The 23,972-nt window shown below is 38.9% G+C and overlaps 2 long non-coding RNA genes across 2 annotated transcripts in view; both read right to left on the bottom strand.

Moving 5' to 3' along the window:
• The window catches only part of LOC137633939 (uncharacterized), a 359,450-nt gene that overhangs the window by 109,276 nt on the left and 226,202 nt on the right, over positions 1-23,972 (bottom strand). The gene's annotated exons all lie outside the window — the stretch shown is intronic.
• On the bottom strand, positions 1,652-4,526 carry LOC137633957 (uncharacterized). The gene is made up of 4 exons (XR_011042383.1): positions 4,441-4,526; positions 2,847-3,121; positions 2,037-2,271; positions 1,652-1,746 (listed from the first exon to the last, which is right to left on the bottom strand). It is a non-coding gene; the product is annotated as an uncharacterized lncRNA (long non-coding RNA).

The following is a 23,972-nucleotide window of genomic DNA, read 5'->3' as shown; positions in this document are numbered from 1 at the left end:
AATTTAATAATTTCCAGCTGTTTACATAATGGTTGACCGCTGTAAGATTCATTACTCTACGATTAAAATTTTGACCAGGAAGCTGTTCACAAACAAACAAACACACACAAATTACAAACACACAAACAGGGGCAGAAACATAACATCCCTCCAACTTCGTTGGAGGTAATAAACCTTTGTCCTCTCATAGAAGACTTATCTTAAAGACGGAGGAAATTCCTGTACGCAAAACGGCTACTTTAATTCGAGGAATGTCGAAGCACTTAGACCTGTATAATGAGTCGAAGAAGTAACTCCTGTCAACCTCCTACGAACCTGGGGAAAATATATCCCAAGTGATAGGTGTCTGCCAACACTTAACAGACGGTCATGGAAGAAAGTATATCCTTAAAGGATATGGTCTCTGAAAAAGTTTCTCATTTAAAAAAATGGGCTTGCATACGCCTGTCCATCCTCTCCCTTGTATGGAACGATCTTCCTCATCGGTGGAACTTCAAACGTTCAAACTTGCAACGAATATTTTTATGTTGAACAGGCTGACATAAGTCCCTTTTTTATTGTTTATTTATGAAATATGACAAAGGAAACACTGCTTGTCGGGGAGAGAGGGTGCACACGCTTCTTCGCCTTGCCAGAAGTAGAAGTCAAGGATTTCCTGACTGGCAGTGCTGAAACCACAGGAGAAGACCGAGGATTTTTTCCTACAGTATGTAAAGACTTGCTGATGGTCGTCATATCCTGCGCTCTTTCTGCAGGTGGAACAGCAGAAGAGAAGGGCATAGCAGTAGGAGTCCTGGACGTCCTAACGTCTACTAACATTTTTCTGCAGCTTCTATGCACAAGGATTACCATTGAAGCCACAATTTCCTCAGATCCAAGTCCCTGCAGACATCGTCGTCGTTCATCATGAAGAGGGCGAACGACAAGGAGGCAGGGGAAGGTGATACTCCTACCTCTCTTGAAGCCTGCCCCAGGGTCAAATGGGGTCTCCTCCTTCTTTGGTGTTCCTCCAGAGGACTCTGCTCTAAAGGAAGCCAAAGAAAGCAGCACTAAGAGAACCAGAAGGCGAGAAGGAGGAGCTAAAGAGCATCCTCAGTGGCAGTTTTGGCATGACCACCTCTAAAGTCGAAGAGTCTCTCTAAGACTACTTCATCCTCCTTCTACCACACTCAGACCATTCCAAAGGAGGTCATCACCTACACTCTTTACAGGGGCATGAACGAGAGCACTCATGAGCCTTGCACAAAGGACAAATGAGATTGGGGTCCACAGAAGTCCGACTCATAAACCTGCTGCAAGTGCAGCCAGGCTTAACTAAGGCAGATTTGCATGTCTGCAACTGGGTTTTCCACCAGAAGAAGACGGCAAATACACTTTTAAAAAACAAAAAAAAAAGCATAAAATGATTAAAAACAGCCAATGTTAAGGACACAGAGTATATCACTCCTACATAGTAGCTGAATTCAAAGTAGCTGCTCATTGGACTGCCAATTAGGTGGGACTTCCTGGCCACCCAGCAGTAACTGCCACTATCTCTATAGATTTTAACAGCCGAGTTTCTGTTGCGCTGAATCCCACTCCTATTAATAAATGATGGTTTGTATTTGAGTAAGAATAGTCTTCATTATAACAAAGACTTACTACAAAATACTCACAAATCAAAGACTCAAAAGTAGGTTCTTGAAATAAACGACACTCCTGGAAAATACAGAACTGTCCACACGTAGTTGACACAAATGCTCACATCTGGAAAAATGAGAGGAATTTACTGTCACTCACGCTACACTATATAGTACTAGGATCTTTATAATTATAATACAAAACCAGTGCTCTTAAAAACTATACAGTATTGCTGGTTATTGTATCAAAATCCTGTATAAATTATGAAATATGAAACAGCGCTGCTTTATAATTGACTGGTTTTGTAAAACAGAAAATCAAAGTGCTCTAAAAACTATATAGTACTGCAGGTTATGGTATCAAAAGCCTGTAGAAATGATGAAATAAAACATAGTATTGCTGTGTACACCACCCACCTTCATAATATCTTTTATTTCATTTTCACATCTCTGGAATCAAGTGTAAGCAGATTTTTTGTTCACTCTTGAAGTGATTCTATATTACGATAACTGGTTCCTATAGCCTCCAGTTTAGCTTCAGCAGCGAAAGCCTTCCACTCGCTTACTGAGAAAGATCTTGACTTCATTCAGCTCATAGATGTGCATTTCCTTAGACGTACACGTCCCACTAGAACAGTGTTCGTATTGTTGACTGCAAAATACATTAAACTGTTATTATTATTAGCTAAGCTACAATCCTAGTTGGAAAAGCAAGATGCTATACGCCCAAGGGCTCCAACAGGGAAAAAGAGCCCAGTGAGGTAAGGAAATAAGGAAATAAATAAACGATATGAAAAATAATGAACAGTTAAAATAATAAATATTAAAACAGTAACATCAAAATAAATCTTTCATATATAAACTATATAAAGACTTGTGTCAGCCTGTTCAACATGAAAACATTTGCTGCAGGTCTGAACTTTTGAAGTTCTACCATTTTAACTACCCAATTAGGAAGACCATTCCACAAATTGGTCACAGCTCGAATAAAACTTATAGAGTACAGTGAAGTATTGAGCCTCATGATGGAAAAGGTGTGACTATTAGAATTAACTGCATGGCTAATATTACAAACCTGCATAACGAACTAATTGAACGACGAACCATAATTATAATTATTTATTACTATTATCAAGACAAAAGTAAGTGACTACAACAGTCATGTAGTATCAAAGGCCTTGCAAGCAATTGGAATTCAATAAATATAGTCTGCATTATGTCCCATACCTTAAGACTTTCATCTTTCTATGGTTTTCATTGCTTCACACATCTCAAGAGGTTTCTCGACCGATCTTGGATAGTTCTCCAACTCTGAGAACCTAACATCTGCAGGGAGACTCCTTATTAGATACGTCATCCATACTGATAATGTAATCCTCTCGTCATCCAGGTTCATCCACGGATGACCATGTCAAAACACATCTGAACCCTAGCCTGATTGAGAGGTTCTTCGCTTCGTGAGGTACTCGGCTTTCGGAGCACCTGTCCGAGGGATTTTCTTTCTGAAATTACCATAATGACAATACATGAGTCACATAGCATTAGAGACTATCATTAAATACATATATGGTATATAGGACTATTCCCTAAGCCACATAAGTTTAGGCCATTCTCAGTTAAGGTACTCTAGATTTCAATAGAAAATAAAGCCAGGTATCTAACTTTAGAATATGCAAACTATTTCTGTATGGATCATCAATGATATGCTAGTCTTAGATCAAGCTTCATCCCAAAGATTGAATAGTAAAGCACAGATGGTCGACTAAGAGCAGTTGAGTACAGTATTACCGAGTGCCCATCTATGTTGAAAAGCACGCATTTCTAACAGGTCGATTTACAGGTGCAATTCTTCCAAGAAACACACCCCTCAGACAATTTGATTCCTAAGGTGTGCACCCTACCCCTCCTTCAATACCTCCGAGAACACACACATCTCTGGAGGCAGGAAGTCGAGTGTAACTCATTCAAAACGCACACTATTATATATATATATAAATATTATTTCAATATCCTAAATCCATCCGTGGGCATGAATTAGAACTAATAATTTGCTACAGAAATTCCTATAAATTTGATAGATACAGGAGTCAGGAGTTACGAAAAGCACGTAGCTGTAACTGTAATAAAAGGAGAGCCTTTGTATAATAACGGACAGGGCCTCTTGCATGCATAGAACACTACCTAACCTAAACTTCCCCACTTAACCTAAACTACAAGCCATGTCCTTACCTACTTATCTAACGGCGGGGGAGGGGCTAACGGACCCTCTGCGACCCCCCCCCCCCCCTTTACAATGCCATCATACATACACACAGGTGATTGGAAATCAATGATGGGTGCATTTGTAGACTAGTGGACATAGCCTCAAATAAGAGAAAATTGGATTCCTATTTTATCAAATACAAGATAAAGGGCCCAATCTAATATACCATCCACTTAATTTTGCCTATTATGGCAAGATATTACGGCCACCAGACTATTTACTTCATTGGGTGGGTGAGCCCACTGTTCTACAAATTACCTTAATGGCCTTACTTTTGCCGTGAAATTGGTTTGGAACAAGATGATGTCACCCATAATTCATATATTTGTTTTATAAGACCTTATTTTATATATATTCGTAGATTACAATTAAAATAAACCACACAATATAAGAATTTCATAATATAAGGCTATAATAAAAAAAGGTTTTTAACCAAAACTTGTCCGAACTTTTCAACTCGTTCAAAAATCCCTTAAATAATCTTTTAATAGGACAAATCCTGAGATATTTATGAAGTTAAGGATTCTAACTTAAAATTAAAGTTATATTCTCACTCACCATCCTCACATAGAGTTCGAAATAACGGGAAATATTTTATTTTTGAAGGAGAGACTAGAGGTATTCAGTCCATCAGCCATTTTCCAAATTCAAAACAATAACAAAACTTCTTCTTCTTTCAATATTTAATCAGAGTCTAGAGCCTTAAACCCTTTCGTGTTCCTCGTTGCTCACACCACAATTCTATGATTGATTGATTGATTTGAAGTTCTCTGGCATCCTGACAACAATTTTATAATTATAGGAAGATTAATGGATGTGTAGGTGTATATTTAGCATCATATATACCTAATATTATACACTTATTCCTAGTTCTAATTGCTCACTCCGCAAAATAAGTTTGCGGGCACTATATCCCCTTATAATTAAGTGTAAAGTTTCTTAGCTTATTCATATTATTGTAATTAAGCTTATTTTACTTATACCATAAATAAATTAATGATGAAATTCTTAATATTTACTTTTATCAAATTCTACCTTGAAATCAGATACGATAACACCTTGGTATTACCGGTTTTAGCAACTTACTGTGGCTAGTTTGGACTTTTTAAATTCTCCTTTCATTTGCATTGCCCTCCTTATAAATGGTACTAGATCCATGCTAGGATTTTGTAACCTACTTATAATTATGTCTAGTTTCATTAAATGTCCTAATTTTGGGCGTGAAAATGAATATTCAGTCGTACCTTTTCCAACTTTGCACAGGTCACATAAATTATCTGCATATTTTCCCCTGAAAATTTGCTTTTAAATTGAGCATATTTAATCTTGTCTTCATTACAAGGGTGGCTTTATCCATATTCATTTATCCAATAGAGTCCTTAAGGTACACTAATAGATGTGTAGGTGTACACTTAGCATCATGTATATCTAACATTATACAAGATTCTTTAATACAATCCTTCAAGGTTCACGCATAACTTATATACACTTTTTAAGGTGTCCTCAAAACCATATATATAAGTGGGGTCCTAATAGTCTTCCAAATAGTCCTGAATACTGAGCAAAACCCGCGGCAAGGTGTTCAAAAATCTTATCCTCCAGATCACTTTCATCAAGGCTGATGTCCCCTTCCCCTTCGTCACTCTCTTCGTACTTGACGGCCTTCTGTTTCGCCGATCGCCGCGGCACTCTTCTCGGCGCCACATCTGAAACGTTCATCGCGCACGCTTCGGGAGTCGTCGAGCGACTGCTTCCCGCCGATATGCTTTCCTCTTCAAGATCGGATCCCGAATGATTTCCTTTGACTTTTTTACGCTGCTGTTTTTTTTCTTGAAAACCTTGAAATGAGGACTGTTTAGCACGGTGCTTAACGAAGACACGAACTTCGAGCACGAGGGTTTGGAGCCTTCTTCGCACTCGCTGTCGTCGCTCAGGTTAGGAGCCGCGTTCGCAGACTGTCCCCCACTTTAAAATGGCTCTAATTTTCTCCTTCGTCAGTTTCGTCCAGTGTTGCCAAACCCGCGGTTTACCCGCCCAATTGGGCTACTTTTGAACACCTTGCCGTGGGTTATTAAATGGTACCGCTACTTGCCTGAAATTGGGCTACTTTGGAATAAACAAACCGCGGCGCCAATAGATTGTTTAAATTGTCTTTACATATGCGATCAACATATCCAAAACGACTTTGTTTCCGATTTGCAAGGAAAATTGGGTCAAGGCTATTAAGCATACTGATAACATTATAAAGGAAGACATGATAAATGACGTCTGTATTAGCTAATTCGGGTCTGCTAATTCATTAAATCTTTTGTGATGGAACTAACTTCATCGGACGAAGAGTCACCATAACCACGTTTGCTAACTGAACCTTTGTTGTAAAAAATTTTTTTTCGTTAATTGAATAAATTCTAAAACAATACAATCACCAATGTAAATATACTATATGAAACTTAGTTAAGTACACCCTTTTATGATTATGTTGAATGAACAACAAATCTCTTTTATTTTGCAAATTTTAATTTTGTTAAATGTCATTCAACTAGTATTTAATTTTGCATAAAAATATGAATTTTTCGTTATCCTATTCTTCTATAAAAAGCTTAGTTGATTGATTTCGATTCCGCCCCACTAATCTATTTCTATAGTATATAATATCAATAGTTTTTAGTACCACTTTAATGATGGCTAAATTACTATAGTTGGGCTCCTTTTGAAGCAACTGCCGCTACATTTCAGGATTTGCACCTCGGTTTGGATGTCAAGTTAATTGGCAACCCTGTTTATGAAGGGCATTAGTAATAGAATTTTCTGTAATCAATATTATCAGGCAGAGCATCATTTGCTCTACCGTTTAAAGATGAACGAAATATTAAGTAAAACATTAGTATAGATTTAATGTTTAATTTTGTACTGTTACAAATAACTGCTGATTTTAAACCAGAAAGTAACATTTCTATGTTATATAAAGCTCATAAATCAATAATTCATGCAATAATTAATTTCACTCTTTTATCAAATAGTTTTTTAATTGAACCTCATATTTCTATATCTGAAAATGTCTATATTTGAATTTCTCAATCGGTTTCTAGGTAGTAGGATGGCCATGGCAGCAGCCACCCAATGAGATACCACCGCTAGAGAGTTATTGGGTCCTTTGACTGGCCAGACAGTACTACATTGGATCCTTTTCTCTGGTTATGGCACAATAACAACCAAACAGTTGTTTTGTTTGTATGGAAGGATTGCCTTAACTACATATAATATGCTCAGTATAATCATATACTGTAGTTGTGTGCTTAAGTGAAATCAGTCGTAGCTCAGCCCTCAAAGAGGAAGGACGTCTCAGCTTGCCCAAGAATCGGCTTACCTGGAACAGGGGACACCAGGCTCCCTTGCCTTGCCTACCATGAGATCTTACAGCCTGACTTTCATCTGTAATACCATCTACAAATCCAATGACCTACCCTGCCAGGGCTTCTGTCCACCAGATTCCAAGGAAAGGTGCATTCCATGTCACAGATACTCTTATTCAAGAGATTATGTATGGGGCCATATCACACTCAAATTGAATATTGAAGTGGACTTTAAAGCCTGCCATCATCAGATCTATTGTTGGTGTGATAATTGCACTCTATTCCATGATGCACTCTTCCTGAAGATGACTCATAGAAGGGACCTGCCTCTCTACAAGAGCAGAATTTTCCAAAGGAGGAATTCAGATATTATAGATAAAACCAGCAGAGAAGAAAGTTTTTACATGCAGGAAGGTTGGTTTGGAAATGCTATCCTCCCACCTTCAAGCAAAAAGAAGAAGACCAGGTCTACAATAGCCTGTGTCAGTGCCAACAATGTCAAACCATTGCAGGCTGAGCTTTCCCTGGAAGACTCGCCTACTCCCAGCCACAGCCTGCCTCTAGCCTAACTCTGGCTTCATCGGACCAACCGGCTACCAGCTTGGACCAAGAAATACCCAATGCAGCTACTCCAAACCCAGCTCCTGCCCAACTGACATCCAGCCCACCTTCCTCTGCTGCGGAAAACTGAGGAACCCACTGAAAATGTTACGCTCGACTCTGATGGGATTCACCACCGTGACTGTAACTGCACAGTATGTCTCACCCAGCCGTTGGATGAAGCCACTGCAACAATCCCAAGCTCTTTGCCAGTCGTTGCACCTTTGCCCAAGTTCAAGGTCCAGCCCACTGAAGGAAAACCTTCCTATGCCGCAGTTCCTGCCCTCGCTTCTGCCAACTCCTAATCAAATTTCTCAACTCAACCAAACCGCAAAAGGGAGCTCATTCTCACCCCCAAGAATCAGGAGAATGTCAGTTTCCTCCTGGAAGAAAGCTCAATGGAGTTTCTAAATCTGGCCAAGAAGCAGCGCAAAGTCGTCGTCTCCAGATACCCAATCTCCATGCCGCTAGATATAGCCACCTCTGTCAACTACATCGCAAAGATCAAGATGAAGTTCCTGTCAACAACATAATCGCCACAGTCAATGGGACCAAACCCCCTACCCTCGACTTAGGAATATGGGTCACCTTCCCCATCACTGACTACATTCCTGAGCTGCTTCGGTGCTACCATTGTCAATGTTATGGCCATCACCATGAGCACTGTGGAGGACCCAATATTTGCGGAGTCTGCAGCCGACACCAACCCTCACAAGAATGCATAGATGCCCACAAGCGAGGTCGAACCACCCAGCCGAGATGTCCAAACTGCTCTCGCTCCCACCATGCATGGAACAAGAGGTGCTCTGAGCACCTAAAGAGGATTGCAGCCATGCAAGGCACTCATGTAGTCAACACACCTAAACCGCAGAGAATTTCCAGACAGAGACGCCACCATCCACTCGCCGTCACTCCAGATTCTGTCATTCGAACCACCTCCACTCCTGATCTGGCCACTGTGGCTACCACTCGCTTCATCCAAATCCTTCCTGTCCCAATCCCCCTATTCAATCACCCACCAGCTAAACACCTTTTCCTTGCAAGACTTAATCCCAATTACCATACACCTTTTCACCCGGGTCTCATCCTTCGAAATGTCCCAGATCCCCTTCAGACCTCAAGTCATATCCTCCCTTTCCCTCCAAACCAATCTCACATTCCCTACAGCAGGGATAATTTCTTTCACGTAAAATGAAGTATAATTACAAATTCTATAGCTTTGATTTTACAGGCAGCCATGGTTACAGTTCTCTTCTACTAAACCCAGTGATGAGTTTAGATTCCAGAGTCCACAAGGACAATCATATAAGCCTAGGTGTACAGGAATGAATGAAAGTAAATATACTGTACTTCTATCACATCCATTATTTTTAGGAGGAGTATAAATACTCTCCTTTTCAAAAATATTCTACAACGAATTTGAAATTTCATTTTATATTATACTAAACGGATTTTTTTACATACTATTACAATGAACTGCAGACTTGAAATCTGAAAGCAATATGTTTATGTTATATAAAGCTAATAAGACGATAAATACTTTAATTATTAATTTTATTCTTTTTTCAAATTATTTTCTAATAAATATTTGTTCTTTTTTATAACTGGAAATGTTTTTATTTGAATTAATAGGTTGGTTTAGTACGAGACACCACACTACTCCGCAACTTGGAACTGCTGGTCACTGAACTATGTACAATTCTCTATTCAAAAAGGAATTTTGACTTAGGAAAAATCTATCTTAGGGTGAGATGACCATGTCGTCCTGATGGAAGTTCCCTCCGGCAGCTTCCTACTCTATAATATTTCTGGGATTGATATTATAAGAGAATTACCTTCTGGTATCACGGGGTTCTAACCTTCGGACTGCAACTGCATAGATTGCCTTACGACACTCTTGCAAGAAGCCACTGCTATTGCAGAGAACATCCCAACTACACACTTATAAGAAGCCTCTGCCAAAGTTTCGGCTCTCACATATGGACAACGAACTCTCCTATGCCTCTGTTGCTGCCATGGCTGCTAAGCCAGGCATGCAACTCACTGCAGGACCCAACAGGAAAGGTGATCTTATCATCTACCCCAAGGACGTTGAGACAGCCAGATTCCTCCAGGAAGACCCAACTTTAATGCTGCTGGATCCTGCTATTATCAGGAAGAAAGCTGTCATCACCAGGTATCCTGTGACGATGTCTATCACCATTGCAACATCGTGCAGCAACATTGACTGTGCTGTTTGCTGCACGAGCAAAGACGACGTTCCAGTTCGACGCCTCATTGCCACCTTCTTCGGTCCAGTTCCCTCCAAACTGGACTTAGGAGTCTGGGGAGCTTTCCCCATCGAAGATTATACTCCTGAGCCCCTTCTATGTTATAGATGCCAATGTTTTGGACATTACAAGGAAAAATGCAGAGGCCCCTTCATCCATAATCTAAATTAACTCCTGGTCCTCATGATAAGAGAAAAGCAAAGACCTGGTTAGTCAAGTCGCCCAGTTCTAGCTTTGGTCTTCATTGGGTGACTTTGATAAACGAACATCTTATAACTTATAGATTGAATTCTCAACATTCAAACCTCCTTTCATTTGAGCGTTTCTCTGTTGGTAATATAATCACCTTGGTACAGGACAGATATACCCGAGATAGTGAAGAAAGTAAATGAATTTACAGCAAAAGATTTTTTTTTTCTTTTGTTTTGAAGGTGAAGATTTGGATCATGATTTCCTCGTGATATTTTCCTGTTCCCATCCATCACTTTCAGCAAAAATTCTCTTGATTAACGTGAATTCCTGTTCAGTATTTCACTGGGATCCCTAAAATAGTTCTTGAGGGTGAGATGACTCTAGTAAGGAAATAATTGATTAGCCAATTTGGAGTTTTATAAGTCTCTGCCACTGTATCTATATAGCGCTCCTATCCCCCCCTCGATTAATTCTGTTTTTAGGGAGAAATTCCTGGAATAATAATGAGTCTTCTCAGATTCAATCTAAATATAAATTCTCTTCAGTAGAATTATCTTATTGTAGGCTTTTGTGGTCTTCTTTATTTCCTGAATGACGAGACGTGAAGGTTAGGCAACTAGCTTAAGGGAATATATTATAATAGTGTATAAATAAATGAATTATTGAATAAACAGGTGTTATGCCACTTCCTACTAAACATACAGGATCACGGAGGGAAGGAAACTCCAACAAAGAGGAATTATTTAGCAGAAGACCTTTTTGTGGCTGTAAAGATCATTTTACCAAAGATTTTGAAAGGGATTCAAACACCTAATTTGTGTGTTGATCATCCTTCCTATTTATAGTATTCTTAAACATCCTAGGAGATTTCACAACACTAAGAATCTGCGCTACAGGAAGATGGTGACGTGGATCTTAAGGGTCAACTTTAACAAACGGTTACAGGGAGTCTTTTAAAGCTGATGGCTTCATGAAAAAGCTGAGAATCTTTTGTTCGACATAGTTAGGTGGGTTTGATGAGAACAAGCTGCAATATGCAACTTGCAAGAAAGAATATGTGTCGACTGCAAGTAGTGCGAGACCCTGATATTGCATTGGTGACTGGGTGGAGTGCCACTAACTGTTTGGCGACTGGGTGGAGTGCCACTAACTGTTTGGCGACTGGGTGGAGTGCCACTAACTGTTTGGCGACTGGGTGGAGTGCCACTAACTGTTTGGCGACTGAGTGGAGTGCCACTAACTGTTTGGCGACTGGGTGGAGTGCCACTAACTGTTTGGCGACTGGGTGGAGTGCCACTAACTGTTTGGCGACTGAGTGGAGTGCCACTAATTGTTTGGCGACTGGGTGGAGTGCCACTAACTGTTTGATGTTCAGGACGTTTTCAGAGCAGCTGTTCATACATGTAGTGAACAGTTGCAGTCATCAATAGTATAGTACACACGTAGGAAATTCTTGCGACACCAATTGAAAATAACAAGCGGAAGAGAAATAAGATGGAATAGTGTGCCCGAGTGTATCGTCAAACAAGAGATCTCTAACTAGAGTGAGTATTTTCTCAAGTAAAATTTCTTTAAAAATATATATATAAAAAAGGATGAACATATTGTGTAAAGGGTATAGTGTTAACGAAATTAAAGTCCTTCACAGGCTCCATATTATGAGTAGAAACAATTTATGGAAATGACTAAACAACATCAGAATTTTAAGATTCACAAGGAGAGAAATAGGTCAAAATATTATATATTTTTTTTCATAATTAGATAGAGCTAATAGATATCAAGAGGTGTCTGGTTTCAATTCCAGCTGAATAGATACTCACCAGAACATCAGCCGAGCAAGCGCAACAAACCACTGCGGTTCCCTACCATAGCAGTGGCCTCCCCAGTAAACAGCTTAAACTCACGGACCAGGGTTGGGATCGATCTGTCGCCATGCGAAAGTTAGGCAAACACTTTAATATTTTCTCTTTATTCTCTTGAGAAGCCAAAATTTGATTATGGTACTCTTTTGGCAATGGTAGTTTTAAAACAACTTTTTAAGATCCCAATAACTGAAAATTTGCAATACTCGGAAAATGGTAGGAATTCAATATTAATGATTGCAATAACTGCTGTAATCATAATATATATAACCAATAACAATTAAAAATAGAAAAAAACAGAAATATTCATAACCAAAACTAAGGGAAATGGAACGGTATAAATAGTGGTACATATTGAACGTATGTAAAATTTGATTAAACTACATACAGTATTTCTTATATATTTTTTTTCTAAATTAGATATTTATGTAATACTGCCACGAGGAGTTTATGAAAGTAAGTGTTCCATATTCTGCGTAAAAATCACAATTAAACGAATTCATAATTTCACCACCTCAGTATTTGACAGTAGGCTGTTCCCTTTACCTCCTTGCAAGCTCTCATCGATAGCGAGTCTTATTAATTCCATAATTTTAGTAGATTCTGGTATTCAAAGAAAGATTATATGTTTTTCTTATGCATTGTGTAATTTATCACAATTAGATTTTAAAATATGGGAAAAGTTGCAAGATTATGGAGCGTTCATCCGAAAACAATCTCCTGTCGTTGACTTCGGCCTGTGTTAATAAATACTTTATATCTTTTCATTAACATTAATTATTGACAAAACATCTGAGGGAGAAATTTAGATTAGTAAATAAGTGATTAAAGTAATGTCTTTGTGGTACAAACAATACAAATAAATTGTCTTTGCAGTATGAACAGTACAATTTGATCCGACGCCCAGTTTAAAATCTTTGTAGTAGAGGTGACAACTGCCATGAATCATTGCAGTAATTTGCAGGGAAAATTATTAAGTTAAATTGCTAATTAAAATTATATAATAAGGAGCAGGAATTAACCTGTACTCCACAAAAATGTAGAAGTGTTGCGAAACGGTTAATGTAAATTGTGACGACGTACTGAGAAGACCTGATTACTTTTATATATTTAAATACATGAGAAAGAAACAGGAATGCAATATATTTTGTAATTTTTATTGAATATAATTTTAAATGCATATAATAGCTAGTATTTTTATATATTTTTCTATCAATTTGAATATACATATATAATACGACTTTTCCTAATTAAAAGGTTGATGTGCAATCAGGGAATATCTTCACACCAAAAAAAATGTGGGTGCTAAAGAACCGAGAATTAAAAGCATCTCTCTCTCTCTCTCTCTCTCTCTCTCTCTCTCTCTCTCTCTCTCTCTCAAGAGCATAATCCTATGCAGCTTTATCCCTGTCTTTAAGGTTCAAAGGTGACTCATGAATGGCAGAGACAAGAGACCGTAATAATACTTTAACTGAAGGACAACGCCCTTGAGACTGCCCATATATGCATAACTCCCTCTCCACCCATAGTAGCACAAGGCTGAACAATCTAACAAGCAAGCATAGAAGAGTCTTACAAGCAAGAGCCCGTGCCTTGCATAAGGCAAGGCAATCTCAGCTCAGTTCCCAGACTGAGAGGATCTCTCTCTGCTAGTGCAAGTACCTGCTTAACCGGCACAAGGGACACCAAGTTACCCCTCCCAGCTTACCAGGCACATGGGATACCAGTCTCCCGTCTGTGCCTGCCGGCACATTGAACTTGCTTGCTTGCTTGTTAGATTTCCCTGCCTTATGCTGGACACGGGCTCTTGCGTTGGCCCGTAGCAATGCACATTGGACACCAAGTTACCCCTCCCAGCTTACTCGGCACAATGGACACCAGTCTCCCATCTGTGCCTGCCATGTCTGTCTTCTATTTAGGTGTCTGGGCATGGACTCACTTATACAATGAGAACAGACACTACAAGAAATATTCAGAGAACGGCAGATGTCAATTCTACAGGGATTATGAATGGCACAGAGTCAACATATTCACACTTGTTGTTGTAGGAATCAAGAGCAAAACTGTCCAGGATGAATTTTTCTTCAATCACCAAGTCAAATGCAACTGCAGAGACTGCAAGTTTGCATTAGAAAAAGGATGCAGCCACTTTGAAAAGCACGGATCCTTTGACCTTTCAAACATAAAGTGTAAACCTCGTCCAACTGCCCGAACCACCTCTTCAAAGGGCAACACTTCAAAGACCACTGCTGCATTTCCTGCTGTAACCAGAACTCCTATACAGGCCTAATCCCTTGTGCCTGTAGGAACACCAGCAACCAAGAAGAAGAATGCTAAAGACCCACCTGTTGGTTCCACACCTTCCCTTGCTGCCGCACCACTGACCAGTGCTCCTGCACAAAGTGCTGATACATCAGCCATGGACACCAACCCTTCTGCTGCCACTGCTGAACCATCGCTGAATGACGCATACCTCACCGTGAAACAAATGGCTGAGACCCTGATCGAAAGACTTTGGCAGGAAGATCCAGCGACTGTTCTACTCCTTGATAAAACATCTTCCGCTCCAACTCCAGCTGTTGAACCAGACCCAGAGCCACGACCCACCGTAATCGATCCAAAGCAGCTACCTTAGGTGGTATCCTTCATTTAGGTCGTATCTCTTTTCTTTGTTTTACTTTGGAAATATGGTTTTTCATATCTAAATTTTTGTGTTCCAAACATCTTAAGTTGAGAAATGCAGTCTCGGACAAATGTCAACATCAGGAGCAATCAAATTACACCTGGAACACCTCTTATTTTCTTGTAAAGGTTATTGTAATAATAAAGTTAAGGGTGTCTTGTTCCAGTTTAACATTAGCCTCCATTTCTTCCGTCAGGTAGAGAGATGTCTAAAAAGCCTTTGATTTAAGGGTGACGGTTTAGTATGTGGCCTACCTTTCGAATACGGCCTGTGCAATTTTATCTGTTTTAGTATGTGGCCTAACCTTACCTAACCTAACCTAACAAGCCAGGTAGGCTGCATACTAAACCAGAATAGAAAAAGGTAGACCACATACTAAGCCGGCACCGATTTAAGTCCGCTAAGAAAAGGGTTTGCTATTAATTCCGTAAAGGTTTAGGTTCTATTAATAGCACTTTTTTTTGGGGGGGGGGGTGTTTGAGGATACTTAAAGTGTTCCATATTCTGCATAAAAATCACAATTAAACGAATTCATAATTTCACCGCCGAGTTACAACAGCAATACCCATCCGTCCTCACCTCAGTATTTGACAGTAGGCTGTTCCTTTAACCTCCTTGCAAGCTCTCATCGATAGCGAGTCTTATTAATTCCATAATTTTAGTAGATTCCGGTATTCAAAGAAAGTTTATATGTTTTTCGTATGCATTGTGTAATTTATCACACTAAGATTTTAAATTATGTTTAAAGTTGCAAGAATATGGAACGTTCATCCGAAAACAATCTCCTTCCGTTGACTTCGGCCTGTGTTAATAAATACTTTCTATCTTTTCATTAACATTAATTATTGACAAAACATCTGAGGGAGAAATTTAGGTTAGTAAATAAGTTTTGATTAAAGTAATGTCTTTGTGGTATAAACAATACAAATTAAACTTCTTTGTGGTGTAAACAATAATTATACAAATAAATAGTCTTGGCAGTATGAACAGTACAATTTGATCTGACCAGTGTTGCTACTCTGATATTTCATAAAAGCCAAGATGTCGCCTCAAAAATAGCAAAGATCAGCCACGAAAGGCCAAGATTCAAACAGTTACCATAGCGTCAATATTAAATTATCACATCTATAGAAAAATATATCAAGATCCATTACTTACCAATGATGTTAAATATACTAAAGAAGAAACACTTGGGCATGTTTTGCCAGCAGTCTATTGGCCACTGTGTCTGTTAGTAACCTGTTTGTTTGTTTGTTCTTAATTACATTAACTTGAGAAAAAACTCTTTCTGCTGCTGCCGACGAGTGAGGGAGGGCTAAAAGATTACACATGAAATTAGAAACAATCCCAAATTTTCTTTTGTTTGTACCATCTTTGATATTGTCTAGTTCTGCCCAAAATGAACAAGGCGATAGATTTAAGTTCTCTGTGGAAGAGCGTGCATGCAAAAGACTTTGCCACTGATCATCTAGATCATCAAGGTCTTCCTCTTTAACTAATTGTGGAAAGTGAGATGCAAGTTTAATTATCGACTTTACCCTTTTTTGTGGTGACAGTGAAAGCCTGGGCTCCAGAACTTGAAGAAGAGCTAGTACACTATCATCTTCAAACGGGAATCTTTTCCTTATTTGCACACAAAGCTCTGATAGGAACTTCTGACAATCACGACTAAAGTTTCTTTCACCTTCTCCAATAATCTCATTCATCAGCAAAGCTTCACATCTTCCTCCTAGATGCAGATCTTTACTGTCAAGGAAATTAGACGAATTTCTTGGGTCAATTCCTGAAAGTCTATGTGATTCTAAGATTTCTTGTTTAATGAACATTCCAATAATGCTGCGATATTCATCTGCTATGGTTGAAAGGAGGGAGCTTAGTCTGAAATATTCAGATTGAAATTCTGTATTCATCTTATCTATCTTCTTTATTATATAGTTTAAAAATAGCAGCATGTGCATTGTGCCACGGTTTTTCATTGTATGTAAAATATCAGCTGCTCCATCAATTTTATCTGTCCTTGCTTCACTTTCAAAGAACAATACCAGCGCTTCCCATTGTTCCAAAATTCTTCCTATTACCTCTCCTCGAGACAGCCACCGAGTCTGAGACAGCTTCAACACCTTATGCTTGGGACTATCAACAATATCTTGAAATAATTTGAATGAACTTTGCCGCTTACTGCTACGTGCAAAATAGCAGCATACATTCTTCAAAAATGCCTCCAAATATGAAGGTAATTGAGAACAAGCATGGCTTGAGCATAAGGCAAAAGAATGGCAAACACAGCCGATCACAAATACTGAAGGTATATCTTTCTTTAAATGTGCTTGGAACCCAGTATTACTACCCATCATTGTTGAGCAGTTGTTGCTGGCAAATCCAATAACATTAGTTAAAGGTATATCCTTACTGATAAGCCTAACTCTTTCACAACTCGGTAAAGGCCTTCTCCACTAGCATTATCAACTTTGACTATATCTAACAGAGCATCGGTTACTTTCATTCTCTTTTTATCATAAAATCTAACCATGATGGATAAAATCTGAGGCACTACAATGTCAGTGCTTTCATCTATAATTAATGAAAACCTATTTTCTCTACATATTTTACCCATTTCTTGTTTTTCTTCCCAAGCAATTCCGTCTTGAATGACATAGGATGCCTTTGTTTTTATCATTTTCATCTCCTGTGCTACTTGACACTCTGGGAACATTTTTTTTCTGTATTTCTACCAAAGGATTAGCATGAGAAAATGGAACATTTTTTTTCTGTATTTCTACCAAAGGATTAGCATGAGAAAATGGAACATTTTTTTTTCTGTATTTCTACCAAAGGATTAGCATGAGAAAATGGAACATTTTTTTTCTGTATTTCTACCAAAGGATTAGCATGAGAAAATGGAACATTTTTTTTCTGTATGGAACATTTTTTTTTCTGTATTTCTACCAAAGGATTAGCATGAGAAAATGGAACATTTTTTTTCTCTATTTCTACCAAAGGATTAGCATGAGAAAATGGAACATTTTTTTTCAGCCATGTATGCTGCAAGACAGAGTTCAGCTGTATTTACTTTACTTTGAAAATCTTGTTCTGGTTTCCTTTTTTGCACAAAATGTTCAATGCTAACAGAACTCTTCCTTGAGGCAAAACACTTCAAATGCTTAGCTGAAGTTTTATGAGTAAGTAATCTAGATCTATTACAATCTTTTAACTTAGACATCACAGATTGTACACACAGCTGCATATTTGTCTTTGGCATCAGCCTGAAGCCAGTCTTTGAATTCAGGATCCACTAACCACTCTTTCTTAAAGCTCTGCTGATACCATATCTTCCTCTTTTTAGATGGAGTTGAATATCCACTAACACCTGGTTCCTCTGAATCACAATCATCTTTTCGATAAACTAATGATATTTAGTTGTATTGCCTAGAAAAGATTAGGCTAAATAATGCCGGTTTCACCACTAATCAAACACTGTATCTCTCACTAACTTGCTACGAACAGAAATGCCACGTGCCTGGCGGGCGCCAGTTTGCCATCTGGATTTAATCGTAATATTTTACCAAACTGACAGAATTATCGTGTTTTCATTATCAATTACCAAATATTATTAGGGTAGTCCATCGTTGACTGCATCTCTCATTATTAATTGGAGGCTCTCATCATCTAGAACTTGAACGATCTCGGCAAAAATGTCAGCATTTTTAGCATTGAATTCCGCTGAAGTTCGATCTTCACTTTCGTCTAGGGTAAGTTTTCGAAGTCTCAGATGGGCTAGAAATTTTATCTCCCACATTTCATATTTCTCCTCATCACCATCAAAATACAACTTCCTCTTGCTTGAGCTGGGCCCATAACCTGTGAGCTCAAAGGATATGATGATGCGTTATAATAAAAGATTATCACTAAAAGAGTCACTTTAATGGAGAATGTGGGAGGCAGCAGTACACAGTTCCATCAGCCATGAATTTGCCGGTTACACTACACGGACAAAAGAAAGTAGCATCACGTCACGTACATCATGCCAAGAATTATGGGTAAAAACAAATGATTGCACCAAAGCGTATAATCAACATTACCAATGCATCATAAATAAAAGTTTAATATTCTAACAGCTGCAACATTCAAAATTGACAGATGGGTCCGTGCCTGTGCAAACCTTCTTGGTGATACAGAACTGCTTGGAGGTCTCAGTGGTGGGGACATGGTTGCATTGGACGCCCAGTATCACCTGCAGTGCTTGATAGGACTTTACAACCGCGCAAGATCGGTCCAATCAACAGGACCACAGGACTCACACCAAGAGAGAGCAATGTCGGCAGTAGCCTTTGCTGAACTCGTCCTCTACATTGAAGAAACAAGACAAGATGAGGAGACAGCAGTAGTATTTAGATTGGGCGATCTTGTCCACCTATATCAGTCGAGAATGGAACAGCTCGGAGTGCAGCTCGATACGAGAGTCCACTCCACACGACTGAAACAGAGACTGCTATCTCAGTTTCCTGACGTGCGAGCACACACCAAGGGGAGAGACATGTTGATGGCATTTGAAGAAGATCTCGGTGCTGCTCTTGACAAAGCCTGCGAACTGGACAGTGATAGTGATGCAGTCCATCTTGCACGTGGTGCACACATTGTTCGCCACCATATGTTTGGAGAAGCCAAGCCCTTCACAGGATTCCCTGAAGGATGTCAAGAAGAATCTGTGCCACCGTTGCTGTTTGCACCAGTCAGCATGATTCTCGAGGGACCCAGCATCAAGGACCAGACGGAAGACACTAACCCTGCAGCAATTACCACAGCCCAGATACTGAAGTTCAACAGGGTCAAACACAAGCGAACTCGTGGCACCACATCGTCCACCTGTGTCAGGCACAGTGTTGCACAAGAGACCCTACTTCCAACATACATAGGGATGATGTTGCATGCTCATACACGCAAGAAAGAATTAGTCGACAGACTTCTTGGCTTAAGCATCTCGTATGACAGAGTGCTCCAGCTCTCAGCACAGATGGGCAACCGTGTCCGCAAACAGTTTCACAGAGAACAAGTGGTCTGCCCTCCAAAGTTGCGTGGCGAAGTGTTTACAACTGCCGCTGTAGACAACGTAGGCCACAACCCCAGTGCAACAACATCAAAAGACTCCTTCCATGGTACCGGTATTTCTTTAAACCTAGAACAACAATGAATCTAATCAATAACTCAAACAATCTTTACTTTACAGACTTTGAGTAAAATATTGTCTTGTCAAAAATACATGATGATGAATATTCATCTCTCATGAATCAAGTGGAGTACTGTAATAAAGTATGTCATTTTGAAAAATGAATATTGTCATGTACTGTAAAAATATTCGACCCAGAGGTCATCGCACATGTAGAATTCAAGTGGCGGCCATTTTGAAATCCAATATGTTGGCTAATTCATAAAGATACACAATGCAGATTGTAACCATCGGATTCCTTTCCTCCCAAAACATACATCTGGACACCAGAGTAGAGTCAATAGCAGCATTAGACCCAAAGATAATTAAAATGTAGATTTCAAATGGCAGCCATTTTGAATTCCAATATGGCAGACATGAAGAGGGATTTCATGATGCTTGAATCACAATATGCACAATCCTTTTGACATTTCGAACTAATCCTTCCCACTACTAAGTTTTCAGGATTATTCCTATTATTGATATTAAAACGTTGTAAAGATACTGTAGTGGTATTAGGAGCAGAACTGATTCTGTACTCCACAAAAATAAAAATACTGCGTTCTTCTACCAGAAGATTCAGAGATAACTGTGGAAAGTTTACTACTAGTCAGAACGATATTTACAACTAACAGAGAAGAAAACAAGAATATAATTAATTCTGTTTTTTTCCATAAATTTAATTTTAAAAGCATCATATATGTAGTATTTCATATATATTTTTATTTATATTTATCAAAATTAATGTTTCTAACTTCAGACTACTTCTTCTCTCAATAATGGTAGATGAAGATACTCGCGGTCATTTTTTTTTCATAGTATAGATATGAAAATCTGCAATGATCCTTCTCTTTATCCTTTCAAATGACACGACTTTGTATTTGAAGGGAAAAGTTTATGGAACTGGAGATATTCATCAATAGTTATAATTATATAATAAAAGTAATAATAATTTCATATCAAAACTGGTCTTAGTCTCTCTTCAATTGATTGTGGATTTCAATCTACCATTATCGAGAAAAGAAATAATAAACGATTAAAATAAGATATTTTAAAAACAGTAACACCATTAAAGTAGATCTTTCATTATATAAAATATAAAAACCTAAATAAGAGTCAGAGAAATATGATAAGATGTTGTACCCGAGAGTGTACCTTCAAGATAGATGTGTTGCGACCCATTTCAGAATCTGCACCGTGTTGGAATATTCTCACTTGGCGCTGCGCAATATGAAGATTCCCAGATTGCGTGACCAAGTTGGAATATTCTCGCTTGGCGCTGCGCAATGTGAAGATTCCCAGATCGCTCGACCAAGTTGGAATATTCTCACTTGGCGCTGCGCAATGTGAAGATTCCCAGATCGCTCGACCAAGTTGGAATATTCTCGCTTGGCGCTGCGCAATGTGAAGATTCCCAGATCGCTCGACCAAGTTGGAATATTCTCGCTTGGCGCTGCGCAATGTGAAGATTCCCAGATCGCGCGACCAAGTTGGAATATTCTCACTTGGCGCTGCGCAATGTGAAGATTCCCAGATCGCTCAACCAAGTTGGAATTTTCTCACTTGGCGCTGCGCAATGTGAAGATTCCCAGATCGCTCAACCAAGTTGGAATTTTCTCACTTGGCGCTGCGCAATGTGAAGATTCCCAGATCGCTCGACCAAGTTGGAATATTCTCACTTGGCGCAGCGCAATGTGAAGATTCCCAGATCGCGCGACCAAGTTGGAATCTTATTTTGGTGTCTATGGAGAGAAACAGATTCACGTAAATAGGCCGACTGTCTCGTTTACCTTACATGGCAATAGGTGTGTTAACAGTATTAGGTTCTATATGTGATCTCCTCGTCGTATATGCAGTGATCAGGCCATTATATAAAGTCAGGTCATTATGTGTGTGTTTCATTTGTTTCCAAGGCGTCTTAGTTATTGTGGTATGGAATTGCCACCCCTATCTGTCACTGTGTTTAGGCCACTTAAAATTGCTGAATGTCAGCCTCTAATTCACAAACAATGGGGAGGGTGTTGTAGTTAATGAACTAATATCATTTTTTTTATGCATTTGATATTTTATAAACAGTGTGTATGTTAATTTCATAATGATTCAAAGCACCTTTAACACACTATCAATTGTCATAAATTACAAATGATTTTTTGTTGCAATCATAACCACATCTTGATGTTGGGAAGTCAAGAATGGATATAGGCCTACAATCTGCTGGTGGTTTCTCACATTAAATGTAATGCAATTAGTCTTAAACAAACCAACAAACATCCATCACATTACAGCAAACATACAAGAACATTCTGATCATGCACATGTAGTACAACCTCTCTGTAATGGACACCTCAATTCATATATCCACCATTCATGCAATATTCAACTATCTATTGCTATAAATTACTATGTAACTAACCCACAAATACTTATCCAATATAACTCCCTTCTCATTCTATTCTGAGATTGTTAAAAATGCATTTAATATGTTACCAAAATCCATCAATTTCCATCGTTTTATTTTAACATTGATCATTGAAATCAGTAATAATAACAAACTTACAATGAAAGGCACTTTTGTATCACTTGATAGCAAATTAAAGCAATGCCTGGGTTCAACAATCCTTGCATAGTTCCTCTAACCAGAAAATACTTATATATTATACACAATATATCTAAATTTGCCGCACAAAGTAAGAATTCTAACATCGCGCAACCCGATTCGGAATCGGCGCAGATTCCAACATAGCGCGGAACATTGACTCTGTGCCATTCATAATCCCTGCAGAATTGCCATCTGCAGTTCTCTGAATACTTCTTGCAGTGTCTGTTCTCATTGTATAAGTGAGTCCATGCCCAGACACCTAAATAGAACACAGATATGACAAGCACAGACGGGAGACTGGTATCCCATGTGCCGGGTAAGCTGGGTGGGGTAACTTGGTGTTCAATGTGCATTGCTACCGGCCAAGCAAGAGCCCGTGTCCAGCACAAGGCTGGGAAATCTAACAAGCAAGCAAGTTCAATGTGCCGGCAGGCACAGACGGAAGATTAGTATCCCATGTGCATGGTAAGCTGGTAGGGGTAACTTGGTGTCCCCTGTGCCAGGTAAGCAGGTACTTGCACTGGCAGAGAGAGATCCTCTCAGTCTGGGAACTGAGCTGAGATTGCCTTGCCTTATGCAAGGCACGGGCTCTTGCTTGTAAGACTCTTCTATGCTTGCTTATTAGATTGTCCAGCCTTGTGCTATTATGGGTGGAGAGGGAGTTATGCATATATGGTCAGTCTCAAGGGCGTTGTCCTTCAGTTAAGGTATTATTACGGTCTCTTGCCTCTGCCATTCATGAGTCACCTTTGAACCTTACGGACAGTGATAAAGTTGCATGGGCTCATGGTCTTGATTGGCCTCCAGGCTTCAGCCTTATGTGTGTGTGTGTGTGTGTGTGAGAGAGAGAGAGAGAGAGAGAGAGAGAGAGAGAGAGAGAGAGAGAGAGAGAGAGAGAGATGCTTTTAATTCTCGGTTCTTTAGCATCCACAACAATTTTTTTTGACGCGAAGATTTTCCCTGAATGCACATCAACCTTTTAATTGAAAAAAAACAGTATTATATATGTATATTGAAATTGAAAAAAAAATATATAAAAAATACTAGCTAGTCTATGGATTTAAAATTATATTTAACAAAAATTACATAATATATTGCATTCCTGTTTCTTTCTCATGTATTTCAATATATCAAAGTAATCAGGACTTCTCAATCGATTGTCAAAATAGTATAACACATTTTAGCAAGTTTATTTTCTATCTTTTTGTGGAGTACAGGTTAATTCCTACTCTTATTACATAAATTATTATAGTAATTTATCTTAATAACTTTCCCTGCAAATTGCTGTAATGATTCATGGTAGGAGTCACCTCTACTACAAAGTTTTT

Source organism: Palaemon carinicauda, chromosome 43, assembly GCF_036898095.1.
Source record: "Palaemon carinicauda isolate YSFRI2023 chromosome 43, ASM3689809v2, whole genome shotgun sequence".
NCBI lineage: Eukaryota > Metazoa > Arthropoda > Malacostraca > Decapoda > Palaemonidae > Palaemon > Palaemon carinicauda.
This window is presented reverse-complemented; position numbering and strand designations above follow the sequence as displayed.